At 36.8% G+C, this 26855-nt stretch overlaps 1 protein-coding gene across 4 annotated transcripts in view; it reads right to left on the reverse strand.

Moving 5' to 3' along the window:
* The window catches only part of TENM2 (teneurin transmembrane protein 2), a 1406199-nt gene that overhangs the window by 1236551 nt on the left and 142793 nt on the right, over positions 1 to 26855 (reverse strand). The window lies entirely within an intron of this gene.

The raw sequence follows: 26855 nt of genomic DNA on the forward strand, positions 1-26855 counted from the left end.
ATAACTACTCTTTCTTTTTAAAAGATACTTTCAGATTTTCAGACTATAATGATAATTTTACAAGATAGGTTCATGTATTTAGAGATATTGACTTGAAATTAAAAGTGGGACTTTGCTTGTCAGTATCAGAAAGTGCAGAGTAAAATTTATTTCTACAAAAATTCCACCTCCCTGGTATGAATCTTTCCTCTTTGTTAAGAAAAAAAAAAGTGAGAAAACTGTCATCATGCTGATGCCTCTGTATAGCTATTTGAGAAACAAGTGTAAATTCAGTAAAATGTCCATCCAATGTCACCCTTTGCTAAATGTGATTCAAATCATGTTTGCCTAGCCTAAATGCAAGGCATCTCCATGAGCACTGTAATATAACAAAACAAATAATTTTCCTTTCATCAATATACAACAGCTTTGTTCATTATTGAGAAGCGTTAGGTGGTAAAGTATTGAGTGCTATGCATTTTATGCTTAAATCAATGTACTGTCTTGCAGTTATGCCACCTAATGTGTTTTTAAGTCATCCGCTACAGAGATCAATGTGATTCTTATTTGATATTCAGTGTTAAGTTCAGCCTCATAAATTTAGAATTGCACTCTGTTATTTTGATGGTTATATATTAACCACGTACTGAAAGTTTTATGATTTTATACTCAGCCTGGCTGTAAATCATATCGGTTCCATACGTAAGGCATAGGGTCTGGCTTGGATTTTACTGCTTTGTCAGAAGGAAATGGATGGATGACTGGATATTTGAGGGAGGTAAACCTACCCGGTGTTTGGATAAATATCTAAGATGTGTAAGCACTAAAAGCATGGTTCAGAAAATTCAAATTAGACAATTCATTGCAACCAGCCTCAGAGGCATGGATAACAATGCAATAGCAAGGTGTCACAACTGCCCATCTTCTGTATTAGCAACTTCTCTGGCATGGACCTTGACCTAATACAAGTTCATTAATGCTTAGTCTGCAGTGAGTGAGCCCAACAAACATTCCTCCACCTGGTCTAGGTATCAAAATTGTAACCTCAATGCAAGAGAGAGACAGAGACAAAAATAGAGAATGACTACTTAATCTGACACTTAGATTTTAGTTTGTTGTTGTTAAGCACCGTCGAATTGGTTCTGATTCACAGTGACCTTGCACAGGGTTTCTGAGTAGTGGCTTGGTGGGTTTGAACTATCGACTATGGTAAGCAATCCAGTGCTTATCCCAGGGTGCCACAGCAGGACTCCAGATTTTAGTTTAATGGTTTAAAAACAATAATGATATGTATTAGTAGCTCTTCCTCAAATAGCAACTTAGATATATAGGAAACCAACAGTATTGCATTAACACTGACCGTAAGAGCCTAAAAAACAAAAAACCCAGGATAATAGCCATTAAAAAGATGCTAAAATAGTGCAAAACTAGGCACAATAATAAAAATGGCCTCTACATAAATGGTGTTCCTCAATTTCATTATAGATACCAGACCAGTATTGGAATCAGTATAGATTTTAAATCTTTGATTCCATTGGGAGTAGAAGACATGTGTGTGGCAGGATCTCAAATACTCAAGCTCTCTGAAGATTCTAATTTAGTCCTTTTACTACATTTTTGTCATGAATTGAAGTCACTTTTTTCTTTCAATGACATATTTTCAGACTCTGCACTCATCTCCATACGTTAAACATGCAACATCTTAAGCTATGACTAAACTGACAGACATGACAAAACATTTCAAAAGGAATTATGCTAAACTGGGCCAAAAGTTTGATCAATTTTGACTTAACAGCACTTAGGAAAAATGCAACAGCCACTGTTTGTGTGTGTGTGTATATTCAGTTCACACAATAAGGAAGCACAAATTGTCTAATTTTTCTATTCCCATTATTGTAGTTATTTTCTTAATAACTGATGCCAAAGAGATACAGTAAAACAAATTAATATTTTTTCTCACTATTTCGAAGATTGAGGAAGAGACAATCACATAATGAAAAAAGGACTAAACACAAGCCCAGGTGGTAGTAACTCACCCAGTTTTAATTTTTCTAACTAAAAGGGAATTGTGATGATATCTATAACACAACTGTATTTATGCGGAGCCCTGGTGTGGCTCTGTGGGCTAATGCGTCAGACTACAAAGTTGTTTGAACTACAAGATAGGTGGTTCAAGCACACCAGTTGCTCCTTGGAAACCCTATACAGGGTCGCTATGGGTCAGAATTGACTCGAAGGCACTTAACAACAACAACTGTATTTCTATCACTGTTCCTTGAACTTTAGGAGGTACCATTAGAATGACTGAATTCCTTGTGTAGCACTACAGGATAAACGTTGGACTGCTAACCCCAAGGTCAGAGGTTCAAACCCACCAGCCACTCCTTAGAAATTCTAAACAAAGTAGCTATAAGTTGGTTCTGACTCAATGGCACTTAATGGCAACAGCAACAAATTAGAAGATCTGGAGGGTGTGCTAACACACAGATTGCTAGACCTTTGCATTCAGATACTGATTTTATTTTAAGTCTGTGATAGGGGGCCACCAAATTTGCATTTCTAGCAAGTCTCTTGGTGAGGTGATTCTGATGCTGATACTGCAGGTCTGCAAACAATACTTTAAGAACAACTGCTCAATATACTTTCCAACCACTCCCATCCCTCTTCTTCTCTGTGATTTAAAACAAAATTTGTTTCTTGTGTAACACATTTGAGATTCCAAAAACTCATGTCATCTATTAGAGCTAAATGAGGTTTGAATGCAGCTTCCATGTAAACCCTCAAATCCCACTACACTCTCAACTTGATAGCTAGAGATTTTTGTCCCAATCAAGAGCCCACAAAATCATTTTCTCCATCAGCCCACTGATAACATATTTTATGAAAATAACTTGCTTTTAAGTTGTAATTTTTTTTTTTTTTTCTGGCAGCTACATTTCTGTATTTTGGCCTTTTCTATAAAAATACATGGTTTGATCAGCAGTAATTCAGTCAAAACAGATATATTTAGACCTGAACATGGCACTGTAAAAACATAGAAATACAAAGTATCTAATAAATGAAAAAGTTAATTTCTGATTTTTTTTCTGACACATTCTGCCGATTTAGAATTATTCTTGTCAAAGTTATTTGAGTCTTAGTAACATGGTTTAGTAGACTGACATATATAGTAATTAATGCTTTCTGGATACTTGACAGCATTTACTTCTTCAGTCTCTTAACGTACCTTATTCTGCTTCTTAAAACAAACAAAGAACTATTGGAGTTTTGGGAATTGATAAACTAGAACGAGATCTTGGTCTCACTTCTGAGACTAATATTCTATTTCTTCAAGAACTCAACATGCTACAGAAAGATTAGATGTCTGTTCATTAAATAAAATTAAAGGCCAAAGAAACATTGTCTCAAATAGTATGTGTTTCTAGGTGCCAAAGAATTAATAGTTGATTTACTACATTGAAATTGAATTCCTAAGATTGTCTGAAATATTCACACTTAACAAAAAGAAAATAACATGTGAGAGTCAAGTACAAGTTATTTTCACAAGGTAATGTTTGTTCTCATTACCTACAGCTCCAAGATCTCTATTCTTCTCAGCATCTGAGTTTAAGTAACTTGCCCAAGGTCACAAATTCAGCAAAATGATTGACCTGGGTTTTGAATATATTGTTGTTAAGTGCTGTCGAGTTATAGCGTCCTGAACAGGGTTTCCGAGGCTGTAAATCTTTACGGGAGCAGAAAGTTTCATCTTTCTCCCTCGGAGCAGCTGGTAGTTTCGAACTGCTGACCTTGCGGTTCACAGCCCGATTCGTAAACACTACACTACTAGCTCCATCTAAAGTCTAAATGTGGTGCTATGCCAGACTGCTAAGCCTTTTGAACTGCAAGGTCGGCAGTTCAAACTCACCAGCTTCTCCTCGGAAACCCTATACAGGGTCGCTATGGGTCAGAACCAACTTGATGGCGCTTAACAACAACATAGTCTAATTCCATGTTCTTTCATCTCATAGCTCTATTTTGATAAATTGACTAAATAAGATCCTTTTTGAGTATATTTTATATTTTTAAAGAATTTTGGAGGGATGAAATATTAAAAACCATGTAACACCTATCTAATGCTGGTTTTCAAACACTGGATTATTCGAATGAGGCTGGGTAGGGTCCCCATTATTATACAGAGAACAGCTACCTATTTTGATAAAACATTCCCATGTTAAATATTGTTCTCTGAAATGCATGTTAAAATATGTAAAATTAAAAATTCAATGAGCTTTCATGGTTATGGATCCCGAATAATTGAAAAGTCCTTCTGAGCCCATGGTCAATCTCCAACTTAAATAAATAAGAGTGATAGAGAAGTTGCATTCCTCTGAGGGATTCTAGCTTGAATAATTTTAGGCCTGCTTTACGTATACCAAGGAAACTGTCAGTTTATCTGATCTTCAAACGCACTGTGAACTCTATGGGGAGATCTCCTGGCAAATCAGGGACTGTTCTATTAAATGCATTTAATTCAAGTTTTTTGGGATTTTTTGCCCTTCTTTTTTTCAATACAAAAGCTGCATTCCTGAAACAACTTATTCCTTCTTTGGAAACTCTGTAAATATTTATAAATGAGTTACAGGGAATACATATATGATAAAGATATTACAAAGCAGAGTTTACATGGATTTATTTCATTCTGTCTATACCACAGGATGAAATAAGCCAATTCATTGAGCATATGGCTTATTAGGCTTAAATAGCTCTTTTCCAAGATGATTCTGAACACCATATTTTGAAAGATAAGGCAGTGTGGGTTGTTGTTTTTGGATATTTGCCTTCATAAAGATAAGCCATCTGTCTCAACAAGTGAAGAGTCGAATGCTTTGATTGCTATTTTCCTAATCAAGACTAAATCTAATATATTTTAAAGTACTGATTAACTAGAACTGACATTATATTTTGAAGATATATGCTGGTATTATCACTGAAAGAATTTTATGCTTCCCAATATTACTGCACACACCATGCTGAAAATGTAGAAATTTTGTTTTTTGATGGTAGGAAAAAACAAAAAACAAAACTTTTCCTTCATGCTAGAGCAATGTAGTGATATCATAATGAAACCACAGAATTTAGACTTTAATTTGGGGTGAAATTGGCATTAATTGCAAAGATCGGTCCAAAATTAATCTTTCATGTTTTCCTAGTGACATAATATTTTAACTTAAAAAATTAACAAAAGCAGGTTTTCAAAGCTGTAAGAAAATTCCATGATGAAGTCTTAAAGTCTCATCATCACTATCAAAAACTTGAAGAATCACTCATACAATTAATATTTTACTATGATCAGTGTGCTTAATAAAAACCAACAAACAATTAGAAACAACATAAATGTATTTGGTTCCATAAATATATTCCACTGTAAAATGTTTCTTGTATATTAAAGCATTATATTTTTAGTATAGAACCTTTACATAGACCAAAGGGCAGTTATAGAGGATATTAAATGGTTCAAAATTAGAAGAGGTGAACATCAGGACTGTATCATTTTACTTTCTTGTTGCTGTGTGCCTGCCTGCCAATGAGTGCTTCCAAAAATAGTGGCTCTCTGGTGGAGTCCTGGTAGTGCAGTAGTCACGAGTCAGGTTGCTAAGCTCAAGGTCAGCAGTCCAAAACTACCAGCCATTCTGCTGGAGAAAGATGAGGCTTTCTGCTCCCATAAACATTTACAGCCTCAGAAACTCTGTACCGGGTGGCTATGAGTCAGAATCAATTCCACAACTACCAACATAGGGTTTCCAAGGTGCAGCTGGTGAACTTGAACCACTGACCTTGTGGTTCAAATAGAACTGCAGTCTAGTGCATCATCCCACAGTGCCGCATCAAATTGTATGCTGATCAGATTATCTGAGAAATGTGGCATCAGGACTGGAGGGACATTCAACAACCTGAGATATGCACATGATACAACCTTGCTTGCTGGGAGCAAAAAGGGTTTCAAATCCTCACAACTAGACCAAGAAATATCATCACGATAAATGGACAAAAGGCTGAAATTGCTAAAGACTTCATTTTGCTGGGATCCGTAATTAATGCTTATGGAAGCAGCAGTCAAGAAATCAAATGATATATTTCACTAAGCAAATCTGCTTCAACAGACCTATTTAAAAGACTAAGGTGAACCTGACCCAAGCCACGGTATATCTAATTGCCTCATATGCATGCAAAAGCTGGACAATGAATAAGGAAGACTATAGAAGAATCAATGGAGTCCTGGTGTGGCACTGTGGGTTAATGCACCAGACTGCAGAGCCATTTGAACTGCAAGGTTGGTGGTTCAAGTTCATCAGCTGCTCCTCAGAAACCCTATACAGGGTCGCTGTAGGTCATAATTGACTCAATGGCACTTAACAACAATAACAACAACATATAAGAATCAATGCATTTGAGATATAGTATTAGAAAAGAATATTGAAAGTTCCATGGACTGACAAAAGAATAAACTAATCTGTTTTAGAAGTAGGGCCAGAATGCTCCTTGGAAGAAAAGATGGCAAAACTTTGTCTCCTACTTTAGACATGTCAAGAAGGATGAGTCCTTGGGAAAGATATCGTGCTTGGTATTCAGAGAAAAAGATGAAGACTCTCAATAAGATGGACTGGCACCGTGGCAACAACAATGGGCTCAAACAAAACAACAATTAATTGTGAGAACGGCACAGGACCAGGCAGTGTTTCATTCTGTTGTGCGTAGGGTCCCTATGAGTTGGAACTGAATGAATTCACATAACAACAATAGAATAACATACGAAAAACCCATTCATAATTCAAATCATACATGCATGCCAATGTTAATATTTATATATATATGATTACAGTCTGTTTCCTATGAGTATATCTCTTTTAAGCTTAATCTGTTCTATAATGTGCATACCAATTTTCAGACTGCTTATTAACTTAACAATAGATGGGTGAACACTTCCCTATGTTATTAAAATTTTGTAATTACTTTTAAAATTGCACCTTCATATTGAACTTCCTTGTGCTGTTTTTATAATTTGTCTGTAAGTTCATACATTCTGTTTGTCCTACCTGTTTCCAATTCTTTTTCTTGGCCACTAGAAGCTAACAGAAAACAAACTCCTGTTTTTACTTAGTTAACATATGCTCTTTTTCAAAGGAGCTCTGGTAGCAAAGTGGTTATGAATCAGGCTGCTGACCTCTTGGTCAGCAGTTCAAAACTACCAGCCATTCTGCGGGAGAAATAAGAGGCTTTCTGCCCTGCAAACATTTACAGCATTGGAAACCCTATTCAGGATCACTATGAGTTGGAAGCGACTCCACAGTACACCACCACTGCTACCACCATGCTCTTGTACAAGGTCCTCGTGTGGCACTGTGGGTTAATGCACTACATTGCAAGGTTGGTTTGAACTGCGAGGTTGGCAGTTCAAGCTCACCAGCCACTCCTCAGAAACCTTATACAGGATCATTATGGGTTGGTACTGACTTGATAGAACTTAACACACTCTTTTTCATCATATACATTAACCATTTCCTGTTCTAAGAATAAACACTTTAGAAAAATGTTAAGTGCTGTCAAGTCAGCTTCTACTCAGAGACCCTAAATAGGGTTTGCAGTCCAGTGTAAGTCCTACAGTGCCATACCAGGAGTACTTTTAGAAAAACAGAATTGGCCTATTTTCTTATTCGTACTGCATGATTCCTTTCAAAGTACAATTCTGATGTCCTTGTGGGTAAGCAAGAGTTTATTTTTTAAATAGCATGACCATTGAGATAATATCCAAAAAACCTCTGAATGGTATCTTTCAAATGGTATTCAATAAAGCCACTTCAATACATTAAGTGATAATATAGTCTATGACAGCACCAATTTTTTTATGTGTTTGCATGTTTTAATTGTATATAGAAGTAGATTTCTGAGAAAATATACGGAGAGGATACAGATCTCAAATACTATTTCTTGGCTGATACAAGGCTTAAGAGTAAATACTTTAGCACATCTCTAACACACTCAATGAGCTTGCTATTATTAACTAAAGACTACATTTCAAGTACATTATGGCATCACTTGAAGTAATAGCAACTGAAATGTACCTACTTAATGGAATCGATCTTTCATAAAGACTGCAGTAAAGTATTATCAGAAGTCACTTATTGAACTTTATTTCTCAATGATATAATAAAAAGTAACATGTCAGGAATAAAAATGTCATTTGTCACTGGATTCTCTGGCACCTTAGAAATGCTATCAAGAAATAGTGGCATTCCTTGAGCAATACAATGAACGTAAGGGTTATTCATGGACTGAAGCACATTACCAAATGATCTTGTGACACAAGGTTTTGTGTCAACTTGACTTGGCAAACATTCTCATTGATTTAACAGCTAACCTGTAGTTATTTATCATTTCCATGATACAGTCTAATACCACATATTCATCCAATGATGTAATTTGATATGACCAACCCAGATCTGATGTAATGATCCTATGTGTTGTAAATCCTTACTTTATGATGTTAATGAGGCTCCATGCAATCCAGAGAAGTGAGCAGAGCTGAGAGGGACCTACTATCATCAAGATAGAAGAGATAGGAGTAGGGTATATCCTTTGCACTTGGGATCCCTTGACTGTCAAACTACTAGATCCAGGGAACACCTGATGTCAAGACACATGGAAATCTCCAAGGAATCCTGGGCCTACAGAGGTAGAAATGAGACAAGACCTTTCTCTGAATTCAGACTTCTAGCCTCCTAAACTGTGTGAAAGTAAATCTTTGTTTGTTAAAGTCATCCACATGTGGTATTTTTATTTTAGATGCAGTAGAAAACAAAGACAGATCTCAAATTCATTCAACCATACCAATAAGCTATAGAATAAGCATTCAACTGCAAGGTCTGTTTGAATCAGTCACTCCTCGAAACACTAGATAGGGTAGATATGAGTCAGAACCAACTCAATGGCACTTAACAAGAACAAAGCTTATATTAAAATGGAGTCCTGGTATGGTACTGTAGGATAATGCACTAGGCCACAAGGCCAGTGTGACCCTCGAGGTCGGCTGTTCAAACTCACCAGCTGCTCCTCAGAAACCCTATACAGGGTTGTTATGAATTCAAACCAACCCAAGGACACTTAACAACAACAAATACATAAAAATGACCCTGGATGTTGCAAACTGTTAATATGCTTAGTACCTCACCAAAAGATTAGAAGGTCAAGTCTGCCCAAAGGCACCTTTGAAAAAAGGCCTAGCAACCTACATCCAAAACATCAAACACTGAGAACTCTATGGAGGGTGGTTACACGAACATGGGATTGCCATGATTTAGAATTAAGTCAAGACAACTGTTGGTTATAAACAGAAATAAGTTCTTACAGAAGCATAATATTTATTGCATTGCTTTATTTCTGAGTAAACATTTCCAGTTCCAAGCCTCCCACAACCCTTGGGAACTGAAATCATTTGAGAAGTTTCTCTAGTTTATTTTCATACTAAATTTGCTGGATTTGATGTCTTTAAGAATAACAGAAATTTTACAATGATCCATAATGGAAAAAAGGGATACAAAGAAGTTTAGAAGTTTCACTGACAAGGAATGAAGGTTTAGCAAAGTCTGATTCATAAATTTTATAACTTTCTGAATACTGATGTCATCAGATGTAAATACTGATAACTCTTTTCCACTTTTAGTCCTTCATAATAAGTGAGGATAATTTTATTCCTTAGAAAGAAAGTCCATTGAAGGAAAGGTTGCAAATAAATAACCTGTGAGCCAATTCTGGTCATCTTGTGCTTTCTTTGGCCGATAAACTATTCTCTCCAGTAAAATTAATCAATTCAAACATTTAGAGATGTCATCATCATCATCAAAAGACTGCTATCTGGTCTTACCTGGGATTCAGAAGACCTGGACAAATCAGACCCCAGTTTCAACACAGCAGCAACAACCAGGATGGAATCGATCTCGGTGGTACACATGCTCCAGGATTCCACAGTGTCCACCACTTGCAGAATGTCTGCCCATGCATCTATAGCTCCCATACACTCTATAACGTGTATGTATCTTCCACCTTTATCTACATCTACCTGTAGGCATTTGAGTTTCAGACCACTGCTTTCCAAGTCCTTATATCTCTAGAAACCAGTCACTGACAACCATCACTGCAATAGTAATGACCTAACACAATGAAAATCATCCTGGAAAAAAAGCATGATCCTGACTGTCTGATATACAAAAGCAGCAAAGCAGGTAGCATATTTCAAAAGCTTATCAAATTAACCTATCCTCATTTCTTATGTTTGCCTATTTGCATTCAGTGTTTTCTCAAATGAATTGCTGGTGTGTGTTTTTCTTGAATGTTTAATTAATACTGCAAATAACACCTTATTTTTTATTAAATTATTAATAAAGAATTACATTTACCCTGGCATCTGGAAATGCTGCATTCTGTCCAATATCAAATGTCCATGTGGGTTAGTAGCCCAACAAAAATCAAAATGAAAACCTAAAGTAGGTAGGTAGATACTTTTGAACTTAACTAGAAGGCAAATGTGTCTAGATTTTAGTCTTGTGCTGGGTACAGTCTTAGCTAATACAGTCCTTTTTGGATGACAGACATTTTCCTCATCTGTACAATGTTTTTAGTTCACAGAGTTGTATGAGAGACAAAATTATGCTGTATATCTTAAGACATCTTATGAACTATAAATCAAAGATAATACTGACGGTAATTGTCTTTAAAATTCAATTGATAAACTAAGGCTGATGTTTTCCTGCTGATACTCATTCACATTTTAGATTTCAAGGATTTGACCAGGCCCTGAAATATTCAATCTACTCTACTTTAACATATGCAACTAAGCATGCAATTGCACAAAATAATTGAGCTCTTTAAGTCCATAGATAATACTGAATTCTATGAATATGCATGTAGAGAATAATGCAATTTCCACAGGGTACCTAATGTCAAGTTGTAAAGAGGGAGACACTGATTTTTGATTTGGAAACTAAAGCAGACCCATCATTAAACACCCTGGATGAGAACTGATAAGGTGAATGACTGAATACTCTATGCAAACTTTACAAACAAGTTTAATTAAACAAAAGTCTATTCATTTTCCACAACCGAATTTAGAAACATTAATTCAGATATAAGTATTTCTGCTTACAGATTTGGTGAGCCATTATCATTGACTCTGTTACTAAAGAAACTGTAGGAATACTCTCTGATTTACCTAAGGTGTCCCATGTCTAAGCCATACTTTCCTATCTGGTTGAAATTAAAATGAGAAAGTCTTAACAGCACATAATAAACAACACTTCAGGTCTAGAGATGTAAAAAGGCTTAACTCTTGAAATCCTGGATTACCTGGCAAATCAATTCCTTTTTCTTTGCCTCAACAAATAATACTATGGAATGGGAAGACTCATGCTAGTTTCCCTTTTGGACTGGTTGCCAACATTGATTTGGATTTTTGAATTGCATTTTATCTAACACAAAGGTTTATGGGGTTTACTTCCTGGGATTACAAGGTGAGCCTGAGTTAGAAAAAGATGAACAGAAACAATTCTCACTGAGCTTTGCTCAGTCTTTTGCAGAACGTACAGTCAATACTAGGATATGTCTCTAAAGTTTTCACTTGCTTGATTTGAAATGGAGTGTAATAGCCTGGCATTACCCAGATTACTTTTATATAAAATATATAAGATCTCCCTGAGAAAGCACCCATTATGTGACCGCTACTCAAAAAATGGAAAACTGTTCAAGTGTTAGCTCATTTAATCCTCACTTCAAGCCACATGGGTGGTAAAAGATGTCCATTCATACAAATGAGGAAACAGGGGCCCCAAAAGGCTATATAACTTGACCAAGCTCCCTCAGCTAATGAGCAGTTGAATTGAGGTTTGAGTACAGAAGCAGTAACTATAAAACCTGTGCACTTTCTACCACACTGTTCAGAAATCACACAAAATGCCAAAAAAAACCACGAAGTGAAAACAACACATATGTCCATCAGTTGTTGAATGGATAAATAAAAATTCTATATGCATAAAACGGAATATTATTTGAGATAACAATGAATGCAATACTGACATACGCTACAACTGGATGAACTTTGAGAACATCATGGTACATGAAAAACACCAGTCTTGAAAGACTACATACTGCATGATTCCATTTATATAAAATGTCTGCAACATGCCAAGTAGAGCGATGGTTGCCTAAGGATGGAAGTTAAAGAGGAATTAGCAACTGACTGCCTAAGAGCACTTGGTTGGTCTTTTGTTTTTGTGTTTCTCTGGTAGCGTAGTGGTTACAAATCGGGCTGCGAACCTTAAGGTCAGCGGTTCAAAACTACCAGTCGCTCCGCGGGAGAAAGATGAGGCTTTCTACTCCCGTAAAGATTTACACCCTCGGAAACCCTGTACAGGGTCGCTATGGGTCGGACCCGACTCGATGGCACTTAACAACAACAACAACAAGGTAATTAAAATGGTCGAAAGTTAAGTAGGTGGATGGTTGCACAATTCTGGGAATACACTGAAAATCACTGAATTTTATACCTTAAATGAGTGAAATATGTTTCAATAGTGCTGTTAGGATAAAAAGTCACAGGAGCAAATTGAAGCAACTGGTATGGCGATATAGGATAAGGACACTCCTTGGAAACCCTATGCAGGGTCACTATGAGTCTGAATAGACTCAAAGGCAGTTAACGACAACCACCACAACAAAGAATTGAATGGAGCTAACCAACACTCCTGGTGTGGCGCTGTAGATAAATGTGCCAGAGTGCAAAGCTGTTTGAACTGCAAGGTCGGTAGTTCAAGCTTACCAGCTGCTCCTCTGAAACCCTATACAGCGCTGCTACAGGTCAGAACTGACTTGATGGCACTTCACAACAACAACAACAACCAGCCTTCACAGAGGGACACTGTTATTGTTAGGTGCCCTTGAGTTGATTTTGAGTTATCCCATGTGCCAGAATATGTAAGTGCTCCACGGTATATTTGAGACTGTCATCTTTTTGGGAGCAGAACTCCAAGTTTATCTCTGATGGAGCTGCTGCTTGGGTGAGAACTACCAACCAACCTTTGGTTTAGCAGCTGAGCACTTAACCACTGAGATATTAAGGTTTTTAGGGGGATTCTTGTTGATACTGATAAGTGCTGTTAAGTGGGTTCCTACTCTTAGCAACCCTGTATAGGGTTTCCAAGGAGCAGGTGGTGGATTAGAACTACCGACTTAGTGGTTCTCAGTCCAGTGTAGCACCACACCAGGAGTCCAATGGCTTTTTAGTAATTCCTTTAAAATAAGACAAGGTTGGCCGTGTTCTTTTTAATAAAAAGAAATGACTAGAGTCTTGGGTTATGGATTCGGACAGACCTCAATTTGAATTCCACCTCTCCCATTTAAAATCTGGATGGTCAGCCAATTTCTTAAACTTTCTAAAAATCACTTTTGTTATCTGTAAAAGGAGAGGAAATCATATAATGCCTATCCCAGAAGGTTGCTGTGGACTGAACTTCCTGTCAACCAAGAGGTAAATTCCTAACCCTATATTGAAACAATAATCTCTGACCATTTCCCTAAACTGGCTCTAAATTGGAGGGCACTTAATTTTGTACATAGAGCCCTAAACAGCAATATTTTGGTTTAAAGCTTCAATGTTTTCAGAAGTAACAGAACATATGAATGTGGACATATATCAGTCTGACTCTATTTACTGTTCTCAGACACAGACTCATATAACCCTGAGTGTTAGGAGGAAGTGCCGTGGGCAACATATGAACCAATTCTTGTCTCCAATTCCACAAGCTTCCTAAAACTCTCTCCCTCCATTCCCCTCTACAAGGGAATTTTCCAGTGCACATAGAATGGGATACCACTAAGCCAAAGACAAACCGTAGTTCCTAACACAAAACAAGCCCTCAATAAATTGTTACTTTTTGGTGCCGTTGAGTCAATTCTGACTCATGGTACATCTAGTAGCACAGAATGAGACTGCTTCATATGGTTTCCTAGACTGTAATCTTTACAACAGATCATCCAATTTTTCTTCCATGGTGTTTGTGGTTGATGGGTTGAAACCAACAACTTTTGAAATAGCAGGAAACAGCCATTACTCTTTTCAATGCATTCTGTTTTCCTAATAGAAGACATTTTCTAACAAAAAACTCCACATCTACAGAAGCATGAATAGAACCTTCTTTGGACTCAATAGTTTCAAAAAGCTGAAACACGTGATCTTGTTGCCTAACCCCTTGAGTGACCATGCTCAGATGATACAATGATGATTTTCTAATCTCTCCCTACAGTCTTCTGAGAGCCACATAAAAGGAAAATATGCTTAAAGTGAATTCATAGGAAGGCCTAAAAATTCCAAACTGTGCAGCTTTGGGTGGATTTGAGGTAAACCCTTTACAAGAAACAAGGGAGAAGGTATTTTGTTATGGTACTAGTTCCTTTCATCAAAGAAGATTTATCAGCTTAGAAAATGTATGTGCATGTGTCTGTATGCATGTGTGAGATGGTTTTAAATTTTGCTTAACGAACATATTTACTATCGAATAAAACACACCCGATATTGGGAGAATAATGTTGCTGTGTCTCGGTAGCTTGTAACTGCTTTCTCAAAAGCGTTTTTGGTAATGCCGACCACTATGAAATGTCTGTGACAGTTGATTTTTGATAGTAAAATAAAAGTTTGAAGTAGTTTGAAGAAAAAAAGCAGAGACTGATACTGTTTATAGCTTTCATAATCTGTTCATGGAATTTATCCACAAACTTTTTGAAGCCCTTATATTTGCTATAGGCAAGAAATACCTTTAAATAGTAAGCTGCCTTTAAACTACTAGTTGATACGTCTGGATATTTTTTTCTAATGATTTTACCAACCTACGAATCGGGCTGTGAACCGCAAGGCCAGCAGTTCAAAACTACCAGCTGTTCCGCGGGAGAAAGATGAGGCTTTCTGTTCCCGTAAAGATTTACAGCCTAGGAAACCCTGTGCAGGGTCGCTATGAGTCGGAACCGACTCCACGGCACATAACAACAACCTGTTGTCTTAATGCTTCACAGATTTTTCACCCAAAAGTATGTCACGGTAGAGACAGACACACAGAAATTCTTACAATGTTCTTTTAAAAATAGCATGGGAAGATCCTGAAAAGTTGTTCCAGCGCTCCGCTGTTGATTTCTCCAAGGAGCAAAATATACGTGGCAACTTCTTCAGAAAGAACATATTAAAGTTGAAGTATAAGGATTTTTAGATCAAAAGGGTAATGATTTTTTAAAATCTTTACTATGTGATAAATTATTCTGAAGGCATTATAAAGATGTACAAACTTGCACTAGGGAATAACACAGAAAGTTGGTTGTGACTTTGAAATTAATATAGGCACAGTAGACTGCTTCCATCCTTGGCCAAGCTTGTTTATGGCACAATACAGTGACTTAAAAAAATAATAATTAAAAGAGGAATTTTATTATCAACAAAAGATTTTTCTTCATAAAGGGCAATCTATGAGAACAACTGTATGCTTTTAAAAACATGGGTAACAGATGCCCTCATGAAAAATTTTCCTCCATTAAAAAATAATGATTTTGTGAAGAACTGTAAATTATTTTCATCTTTTACTTATCTTTCATGAAAAAAAATGATGCTTATATTTTAAATCAGTCTAACTCAAGGTGCACCATCTGTGCCGCTCCTCTTGTCTCTAGGCCAAGAGAAAGTCATTAAACTTGAAGATGGACAGAAGAGATGAGTAGTACAGAGAGGCTCTGTAGTGTCTGAGAGGTATGAGGGGAGATGAAAGGCCTCTAAAATTGGAGAATTTCCTGGTGCATTTCCCTGAGAAAGAACTAATGATGGTGATTTGGGGTTATGAAAAATGACTGACTACCCATCAGCATAGGATAAGATCAGAGGATCCTATCATTACAGTGCATGCAGGATTCCTGAAGGCAAATGGTGTGATTGACTACCACTTGGGTCTCATACGTGGTGAGTTCAAGCTAGTAAAAATAACAGAGTGGCAGTGTAGTCCCTTCAGAGAGATAAACCTTTGAGGGAAGTCCTTTTAACTGTTTTTGGCAGGAAGGCCATGGAGGACTTCCTCTGAAGTTTGTCACAAGTACTTATGCATGCATGCAGCTATAGATGCTTCACCACACTCTCCAGTGGAAACGAACACATTACTGATCATCATGGAACTCTTGGCACCCCTACACAGGGTCAGAACTGACTCAACGGCACTTAATAATAATAACAATATCTCAAATACAGTAGATGATCTAATGGTAATTTGGGCTGTGCTTTGGACTCTTCACTAAATTAGTTTTCATTACATGCCATTCATAGTTAATGACTTTTTCTTCCTTCAGTCATTCCTTCTTTCTTCTCAAAAGTTTTTTTTTTTTTTCATACAATTTCAAAATATTAAAATCAATATCAGTGTTAACTACTCAGTTTCATCTCTGTTCACCTCCAAATACTCCCACACCCCCCTATGTTGTTGTCAAGTACTGCTGAGTCGGTTCCAACTCATAGCAACCTGTATAGGGTTTCTGAGGAGCAGTTGGTAGATTTGAACCATCAACTATATCGTTCAAACCAAACTTGTGGTCCAGTGCAGTATCGTGCAGCACCATACCAGGATTCCACATCCTACCACACTTTCTTTTATTTTTCAGTTACTCTTCACTTAGTGGTTTGTTTTTGTGTATGTGTGTTCTTTGTTTCCAAGTCATATCATGAAAGGTCACAGCTCTGGGTTCACAATTATATTGTATCATTAGCTGAGATACTTCATATCCTTTTTCCTAACTGGAATACTCTTCTAGCATTAAAATCCAGCTCTAACCTAAATTTCTTTGTGCAACCTTTAATCAGGGTGTGCCCACACTAGGTAGCATCCATTTTGTGAAGTCTAGTTCAAACACTTGACTCATTTACTTATTATTCACAACAAATCTACACAGAGGTACTTCCAGTTTATCAATGAAGAAACTGGGCTTAGTGTCCAACTCCAAAAAGTGAGGGTGTGTCAGAGCTAAGCTTTAAAACCATACAGTGTCATTCTGAAAAATTGTGCTTAATTACTGTGTGAGTCTACCTCGTGCAAAAATTTAAGTCTCTTACTTCCTGCTAAGAAGTGAGTTACTTGAGGGCAGGGATTTTGAGAAATTTATCTTTGTATTTCCTGTTCCCAGCATGTAGTAGATATCCAATAACTGTTTGATGAATTGTATTCTAAATGAGTGATACGGCAGTGTTCTGTAGTTAAAGGAATTCTGCACTGCACACTGCAGACTACCACCAGACTTCTTGCTAATTTCGATCTTATTCCACATCTCTCCCTCTGCTCCTCACTCTGATCATCCTGGTTCATGATTGACTTTGATCCCTTTCACAGTTCCTTTTATCAGAAACTCTGTGGGTCTGGGATGACTGCATCTCCATGTTTACGGAATTAGACTTCTTAATTAATATTTAACTTCTTCTCCTTGAAGAAGAAAATGAAAGCAAAAGTGAAATCACCTTTCAGAATTCCTTTTTGATATACAAGTCAGACATCATACTTGTGACAGGTTGCCAGAAAAACAGGACAGACATGTTAACTGGAAAAGATCTAATCTTCATCTCCTTTCCTCCTGCAGGATCAATGAAAGAACAGGAATCTACATTTCGGTCCAAGGACCTCACAGACAAGGGTTATAGAGGAGATACCAGAAGACATGATTAATCACTTAGATGTAGTAAGTCTAATACTATACTAAATGATAGAGGTATGTCAACAAAAATTATTTTTAATTAGTAATAAAAAAATAATATCATGCATGCAATGTTAACCATGTGCCTGACATTTGACTAGGTTTGATATAATTCAAGTTAATTTCATAATCACTCTAAAAAAGAGGGAGAGGTTCAGCTAGTATTCCCATTTCACAGATGAAGAAAAATGGAGTTTGAGAGATTGGTTTGCATTTACCAAGGTGATGGAGGTGATGTGATATAGGGCAGAGTTAGATCTCAAACCTTTACCTATTTGATTCTAAGATGTCTGCATTTAATAGCCTTGCTACCCTGTGTCTAATGTGTCTATTTCATAAAGTGTGATAATGACACCTAAAGAGATTAGGTCCACCACCCCAGACATATATCTAGTTAGTGGCAGACCTCGGACAAGAACCTGGCTCTCTAGAATTTTTAGACTATACCCTCTGACCTTACTCATTAAAGTGTTATACTATCATCGTGCATGGAATGTGTATAGTTTTTATATTTTCTTCATAATACCGGCTTCTTTTTTACAGGAACAAATTGGAAGTTGAAAAGAAGGTCATGGTCATGGATACAGCACAGTTTTCCTAGGGGAGATCATGATAGAAATCTTTGATATTTTTAAAACATTAGGCCCACTTAATGGGATCTAGATAAAATGAACCTAAGCTGTGTTTTGGAGCCTGCTTTTCCATGATATAAATTTCAGAGAATCAAACAAATGTACTTAGGATCAAATTGTCATTCTGGTATCTTCAAAGCATAGTCATCCCTGTTTCTGAACCTACAATTTCAGCAGGACTGGAAACAGTACCTTGTACCCTATTACACCAGATATAGATTTCTTTAGAAGGTGTGAAATGATCTTTCCATAATTGCACACATGCCTCCCTCCTTTTATTTGTTAACTCTTGTCAGCAAGCTCTTCAAAACTGGTTCTTCAAAATGAAAAACTGTCGGGTTTGTATTAAACAGGGGGCACACATAGGCTCAATGCTGAGCTTGATACCTAATCTTTTAGGGGTTCCACACTCTGATATATACAGTGGATTGAAATGACAATTTTCTTTTATTATTTACATTTTTGAAGAATATGTTCTGTGACTATTCTGATACAATGTCTGTTATATCAACTATAGTAGGATTTAGATGTCCTAATGAGGGATGGCTTAGTTAAATGAGTATTTTCTAATCATTCATATGTTTGAATTTGCTTCTTATTTTCTTTTCTGTTTCCTGCTTTCATTTTCTTTTATTTAACATCTCTTTATTCCATATATTTGACACTCAACCTGAAAAGATCATAGAAGAATTGATGCCTCTGAGTTGTGGTGTTGGAGCAGAATACTGAAAGTGCCATGGACTGCCAAAAGAACCAATAGATCTGTTTTGGAAGAAGTGCAGCCAGAGTGCTCCTTGGAGGCCAAGATGGCTAAGCTTCGTCTCTCCTACTTTGGAGGAACAATCGTTGGAGAAGGATGTCATGCTGGGTAAGGTGGAGGGTCAGAGAAAAAGAGGAAGACCCCCAACGAGATGGATCAGCCAGGTGGCATCATTGATGGACTCAAGTGTGGCAGCGGTAGTGAGGTTGGCCCAGGATCGGACATTGTTTCGTTCTGCTGTGCATGGGGTCGCTATGAGTTGATTCTGACTCGATGGCACCTGACAACAACAACAACAACCTGAAAAGCAATGTCTAGACTACGTAAAAACATACACAATTAAGATGTGGCTCCTATTTTTAAGATTAAATACAGTGTATTTAAAATTGTTTCTTTATTCTCTGTACTTTAATATCAAATATTCTAAAGGGGCTATACCTCCAAGAATATCCGATAATTGCTTTTTAGTACTTGGTGACAGCTTGGTTAAAAAAAAACCCCACAGTACTGTTTTATCAAATTCTTTGCTTACTCTGAGTCTGCAGTTGTGGCAGAATGTGACTTGAAACACACATACAAACATACACACACAAACACACATACCTGACCATGGAGAGTAACGCCCAAGTCTAAGAAAACTTCTTCATTTTCTCTTTACATATCTCCTCCTGTATCTTCTCTCTCAGTTGATAAGCATGGTTCCCAAGTTCTTGAGAAAACTGAAGCAATCACTAGAGATATTCCACCACAGACCTTGCTACCTACTGTAACCCGCCCCCTCCTTTTATCATAACTGAGCACCCTCTATTACTCCACTTGTGTGACAGATCCCCTGCCCTCATCTATCATCAGTTAATCTTTCTGTCTATACTGGATCATTCTCACCAGCATGCAAACATATTGTTAATTCTCCTATATATATATATATATATATTTTTTTTTTTTTCTTGACACCCCCTTCGTACATTTTTAGCAACATTTATGGAAAAACTGTCTCACGGAAGTAGCAGTTATGCAATTAAGCAGCATATTGCATTAGGCAAATCTGAACAAGACTTCTTTAAAGTGTAAAAGAGGAAAGATATCAGTTTGAGGACTAAAGTGGCTGGTGGGTTTGAACTGACAACCTTGTGGTTAGCAGTATAGACCTTATTCTTCAATGCACCAGCATTCCTATCTGTGACATTTTTGTTGTTGTTAAGTACCATCAAGTCACTTTCAACCCATAGCGACTCTGGAAAGGGTTTCTAAGGAGCAGCTGGTAAGTTTGAACCACTGACTTTGCAGTTAGCAATCCAGTGCTTATTTTACAGTATGGTCTCAAACCAAAAACTCTCTATTCATTTTCTGACCATGGCACTGTTGTTTAACTCAATAATGACAAGACTAGATAAGAGAAACCATTGCAGGAAAAAGAAAGGATATAATTCAATAAAGGGTAGTCCTGTGGCACTAACCCTTATTAAATTACACCCTTTCTTTCTCCTGAAATGACTAGCCTTATCCTATCTTGCCATCTTTCAATTAAACAACAGGGTCATGGACAGAAAATAAACAGATTTTTGGTTTTGAGATTGCATATCCCTACTAAGAGTACGCTAGACTACAAGGTCAGTTTGAATCGCAAGGGTGGCAGTTCACACTCACCAGCTGCCCTATACTGGGTCACTATGGGTTGGAACCTACTCGATGGCACTTAACAACAACAACTAAGATTGAAGTAATTAAGAGTAAGAATGAATTGATAACTATTTTGTTTAAATCAGTATGGTTTCAGCCTCTTTTGTGTCTTCTTTTTCCTCTATACATTATTTAAGAGAGAGTGCACTCCTGGCTTCTCCTCTCACTTAGAGTTTCTTACTGTGTGCTTTTATCTACTTCCTTGGATACACTATCTATCTATCTATCTACCTATCTATGTATCTATGTATGTATGTATGTATGTATGTATGTATGTATCTATCTATCTATCTATCTATCTATCTATCTATCTATCTATGGATCTATCTATGGATCTCTCTCTCTCTATCTATCCATCTATCTTTTATCTGTCAATATATAACTATCATGCTATTGCTTCTCCAATAGATGTCTCCAGTCCAAACCACTCAGATCTCTCCAGTCCAAGCCTCTGCTCTAGGTTCCATTCTTAGTAAATACACAACTTTTCACATTATCTTTCTAATTGGATATCTTATATTACTTAACAATGTCCAAAATGGAACTCTTGGTCAGCCCCTAAATCCATATTTAGGAGTTCTTCCAATTGCTAAAGCCAAGTCTCTTTGCTAGCTCTTTTAAATTAGGTCCTGCATTCAGATCACAATCAAGTTCTGTATATATCATAGCAAAAATGAATTTCAAATGTTTCACTTCTCTACCATTGTGAAGGCTGCATTGTTTCCTCAATGTTCCAGAAGCAATGGGTAAAATACTAAGTAAGTCAAAGGAGTGGGCGTTTACAGGTAGTTAAAAGGGACAAGAATGGTTTTATAGAGAATTTGGCATCTTTGTTATTCTTTTTTGTGATGGGTAGGAATGTGGTGGTTGACAGATGTGGCCATAGTGCTGCCAGCAAACACGTACAGAAGAGGAAAGAGTGTGCTCTCAAAAAAATAAGTGTAGCTAGTTGGGCTGGAGCTGAAAATATATTTAGAAAACAAATGGGAACAAGGGCTAAAAACATAAAATTGGACTATATTGTAGAGGGCCTGAAATACCACAATGGGACATATTAAGTTGATTTTTATACTTCCTGCCTTCCCAATGTGCTTTATTGTTCATAGCCATAAATGTGTTTCAGCGGAAGTCAAAGACAGCCAGTATTCTTTAATTGTTCTGCATTTCACTAGGGTCTTTACTAGTCTGAATGTACAACAGGAAGCCCCAGAAGAGAGGAATTTCTCTACTCTTTTTTTCTATAACATCAATTATTAAGCAACACTGTATATTAGCAGAGCCATATGCTTATTATACTAGTAATTGCTTCCACATGATTATTTTCAGAGTATTTCTTTATGTACTGAGATATTTATCATACTGCATGCACAACTATTTATTTTGTAAAAACACCAATAGCAGGGATACCACTGTGTTTATGATTACTAACCTCACTGAATCAAAGGCACCATAGATGGAGGAAGTTTTAAGCATATTTAATACATCATTTACTCGATTCTGTCTCCTCAAGGTGCCTTGCAGATTGTCTAAGCAGATGTGAATTTCTTTCATCATGTGGAAGGCAATTCATTCCTTGGCTTGTTGTAAATTAACAATCTGAAATATAATTCTGCATCCTGGACAACAGCTGTAATATCTAATATAGGGCAAAAAGTCCTACTCAGAGATAGCTTTTCTTCATTGGTTAATGCAATTATTTGAAATGAGTTTCCAGTTAGCCAAGTGATTTTCGCATCTGTAAATGAACATTTTAAACCATCTGTATAGATTACAAGGTACAATAGGAGACTATGCTAACTTACTCTGGGCTCACCATAAACACTGTAAAAAGTTAATGTCAATTTAAAAATGAAAGGAATCATTTCAGCCTCTTCTCATCTGGAGAAGAAATATATATATCATAAAAAAGCAATATAAGTAGCCAATAAACACAGGGGAAGTTCCTCAGCACTCACACATACTAAAATGAAAGAAACCAGAATAAAATCATCTTCTTTGACACAATGGTAAAATATTAATGATGATTTCCAGTGATTCTTGAGTCTAATGAGTGGGTACGTCAGGTTCACACGGGTAGAATGCTGGTACAAGGGTAAACTTCTTATAAGGCAACTGAAAAGTATTCCAATTTTGCAGAACCTTGTATGCTCTAATTCTACGGCTAGGAATTTATCCTAAGGATGCAATTAGGACTGAGCACAGGACTTTAGCAAGGAGAACAGAATTCACTGCATTATTCTTTAGGAACTTAACATAAAAACAAGTTAAACGTGTCATGAAAGAAGACTAAAGAAACTTATGTTAAAGGTATACTATGCATTCTGTAAATATTACAAAAAACATTTACTATCATGAGAAAATGCATATCTAATGAAAAAATATGGTTACATAAGAATTTATAAACTATAGTATCAATTGTATAGAAACATTAATAGATTGTTGTTGTTGTTGTTAAGTGCTATTTAGTTGGTTCTGACTCATAGAGAGCCGGTGTAGGGTTTCTGAGGAGCAGCTGGTGGGTTTGAACCACCAACCTTGCGGTTCACAGTCCAGTGCTGATCCAACAGTGCCACACACACACTTAACAAACATTGCAATCTGTAATTTACTAAATTAATAAAGTACACACATACAAAGACAAAAAAATATGCACCAAAATATTATCTGGTTATTTCTAGCTGGCTAATTATAGGAGTTTTGGTGTGGAGCTTTGGGATAAAGCACTAGATCACAAGATGGATTTGAAATCACAAGTTCACTGGTTCAAACTCATCAGCTGCTCCTTAGAAATCCTATACAGGGTGGCTAGGAGTCAGAACTGACTCGACGGCATTTAACAAAAACATACCATATATTATGTACCAATATTTTATTAAATATTTCTACATATACATACTTTTAGGAGTCCTGGTGTGGTGCTGTAGGATAAACACAGGACTGTTAACCTCAAGGTTGGAGGTTCAAACCCACCAGCCTCCCCTTGGAAACCCTTTACAGGGTTGTAACAAATCAGAACAGACTAAACAGCACTTTAACAAAAACATGCTATATATTTGTTATTGCTGTTGTGAAGGACCATCGGGTTGGTTCTGACTCACAACAACCCTGTATAGGGTTTCTGAGGAGTGGCTAGTGAGCTTGAACCACCGACCTTGCAGTCCAGTGCATTAACCTATAGCGTCACACCAGGGTTTCATGTTATAGATTATATATACATATATAGGGATCCCTGGCAGCATAGTGGGTTAAGAGCGAGACTTCTAACTGCAGGATCAGCAGTTTGAATCAACCAGCTGCTCTGAGGTAGAAAGATGAGACTTTCTGCTCCAGTAAAGATTTATAGCCTCTGAAACTCTATACAGAGTCACTACCAACACTACCACTACTATACATATATATCTCATTTTAGACATCAGAAAGAAATCAACATTAAAAGGTGGTCTTCTTCAGCAATTATTAAAACTAAAATATTGGTAATATAAAAATTATGTTTTATTGAGGAGATTGATGGGCTGAGAATCTTTAGAAGGTAATGAACAGGACAATGTTTCCTAGGAAAATCTAGGGGCTTGGTAAGCTTTACTTTTATTAAGTAGGGAATATGGAAAATAACAAAAATTATTATTTATCTTAAAACTTAAAAAATCAAAACAAAATATATCTTCAAAGCTTAGACTGAGACGAATTGAAAGCTTACTTTATGGAGAGAAAAATACGTAGATCCTTTCAAACCTGATTTAAAAATCATGGGGGAAAGAAATATAAAAGACTACAAATGAGAAGAAAGGCGTAACTATAGTTATGTTGTTATTGTTGCTAAGTGTCGTTGAGTCCATTCCGACTCATAGAGAACCCATATAGGGTTTCTGAGCAGGAGCTGGTGAGTTTGAACTACCAGCCTAGCAGTTCAAACTGACCATGAGAACGAGTGCTTATTTAACTGCGTCACACAGTTGTAAGAGTAATAAAAAGTATACATGAGAATATAACCCAAGAAAAAATAACAAGGACATGTTTTGTTAAGTATTGCTGAGTTGCTTCCTACTTATAGGGACCCTGTAATGGGTTTCCAAGGATTATCTGGTGAGTTTGAATTGTCGCTCTTGTGGTTGCAGTACAAGGCTTATCCTAGAGTGCCATATCACGATTCCCAAAAAGGACAGAGAAACAGAAAAAAAAAAGCTTTCAAGAAACTATAACTCAACCTGGAATAGTTCTAAGATTCATTTTGTCGTTAATTGCCATCAAGTCGATTCCGACCCGTAGTGACCCTACATAGAGTTTCCAAGGAGCAGCTGGTGAGCTTGAACCACCGACCTTGCAGTACAAATGACTTTGCAGTCTGACACATTAGCCCACAGTGCCACACCAGGACTCCAAGATTCATTCATAGTTTTATCATTTTTAAAGGAACATTTAGTATGACTATTATTCATTCATAATCATACTAAATGTTCCATTAAAAAAGATATGACCTCTTTGCCTTATACATAGAAATATTTGATACTATTTTATCATTTAATCATTTATTAATTGTTATAAATGCTACTGTAGCTATTGTAACACTATATTGCATGTGGAAGCACATGTATTTTGCTGTAAGGAAAACACCTTATATTGCATAAACGTGGGGTTATGTATCTAACTCCTTTTTCTTGTTATACAGGTTCACATTAGATGCGTTCAAATTGTAATCTTATAAGTCAGCATTCACTTGCTACTAAAAGATTAATTTCTCCTACTGAAATAAAATACAGAACTTTTTATAGTGCTGGGGTTTCTTTGTTCCTCCTGTGTGGGCTACTCCTTCAATCCTTGATATCACTGTTTTAATTTTGTCACTCCCCACTCAAACACATGGTTTCTGCATGTTTGTTTTTCATATCAGATGCTTCCAGTGGTCTGTCACTAATTGCTGTCACCTATGTGTTAATTCATGGTCTCTCCTCACTCCCCATCCCACCCCAGAAACTTCTTGTCATTCCAGACTATAGAGAATCCTTTTTGATGGCTGTTGTCTGGTGCTGTCCAGTTGGTACCAACTCACAGTGACCCTATACACAACAAAACAAAACATTTCCCAGTCCTGTGCCAACCTCACAATCTTTGCTAAGCTTGAAGTCATTGCTGCTACCACTGTGCCAATCCATCACGTTAGGAGTCTTCCTCTTTTTCACTATACTGTTCAATACCAGTTTTAATCATGGAATAATGTGTGATAAACATAGTTATGAATTGCTTACATGTGACGTTTAGATTATATAAATAGAAACAATAAAACTGTTTTGAAAAATCTTTTTACATTGAACTGCAACATTGTAAGTTACAGCATCGCTAGTAATTGAGTGGAAGCCTTTACAATTTGTTCTCCTTTTCCTTTAATTACTACTTCATTCTCAAGAAAGTTATTGATATAGGCTTACCAATACTAATTAGCACAATATTGTAGCTAAAACACCAGAAAATCTGACAAAATCAGAGACCATAAAAACTCCAGCAGCAGCAAAGACAACAGTGCTTGCTTGTATTACAAGCAGAGGAAGACACATGATTCAAAACATCATTGTAACTGGGTAATAAAGGCAGCTTTCACCCAAACTTATTACTGATATACCCAAGCCAACCAATTCTCACTCAGAGCAACACTATAAGACAGAGTGAAAACATCTCTTAGGATTTCTGAGACTAAATCTTTACAGGAGAAAACAGCTTCGTTTTGCTCCTGCAAAACAGCTGGTGTGTTTGAACCATCAACCTTGTGACTAGCAGCCCAATGCTTAGTCCACAGTATCACCATATTGTTGTCAAATGCTGCTGAATCAGTCCTTAATCACAGCGACCCTGTGTAGGCTTTCTGACAAGTGGCTGATGAGCTTGAACTACTGACCTTGTGGTTTAAACCAATCTTGCAGTCTAGCACATTAACCCACAGCACCACATGAGGGCTCTGCCACTATGTTAGAAACTTCAATAAAGAAATAAGAAAAGAGTTGTAGCCTTGTAGGTACATTGGT

Source organism: Chrysochloris asiatica, unplaced genomic scaffold (genome assembly GCF_000296735.1).
Source record: "Chrysochloris asiatica unplaced genomic scaffold, ChrAsi1.0 scaffold00071, whole genome shotgun sequence".
NCBI lineage: Eukaryota > Metazoa > Chordata > Mammalia > Afrosoricida > Chrysochloridae > Chrysochloris > Chrysochloris asiatica.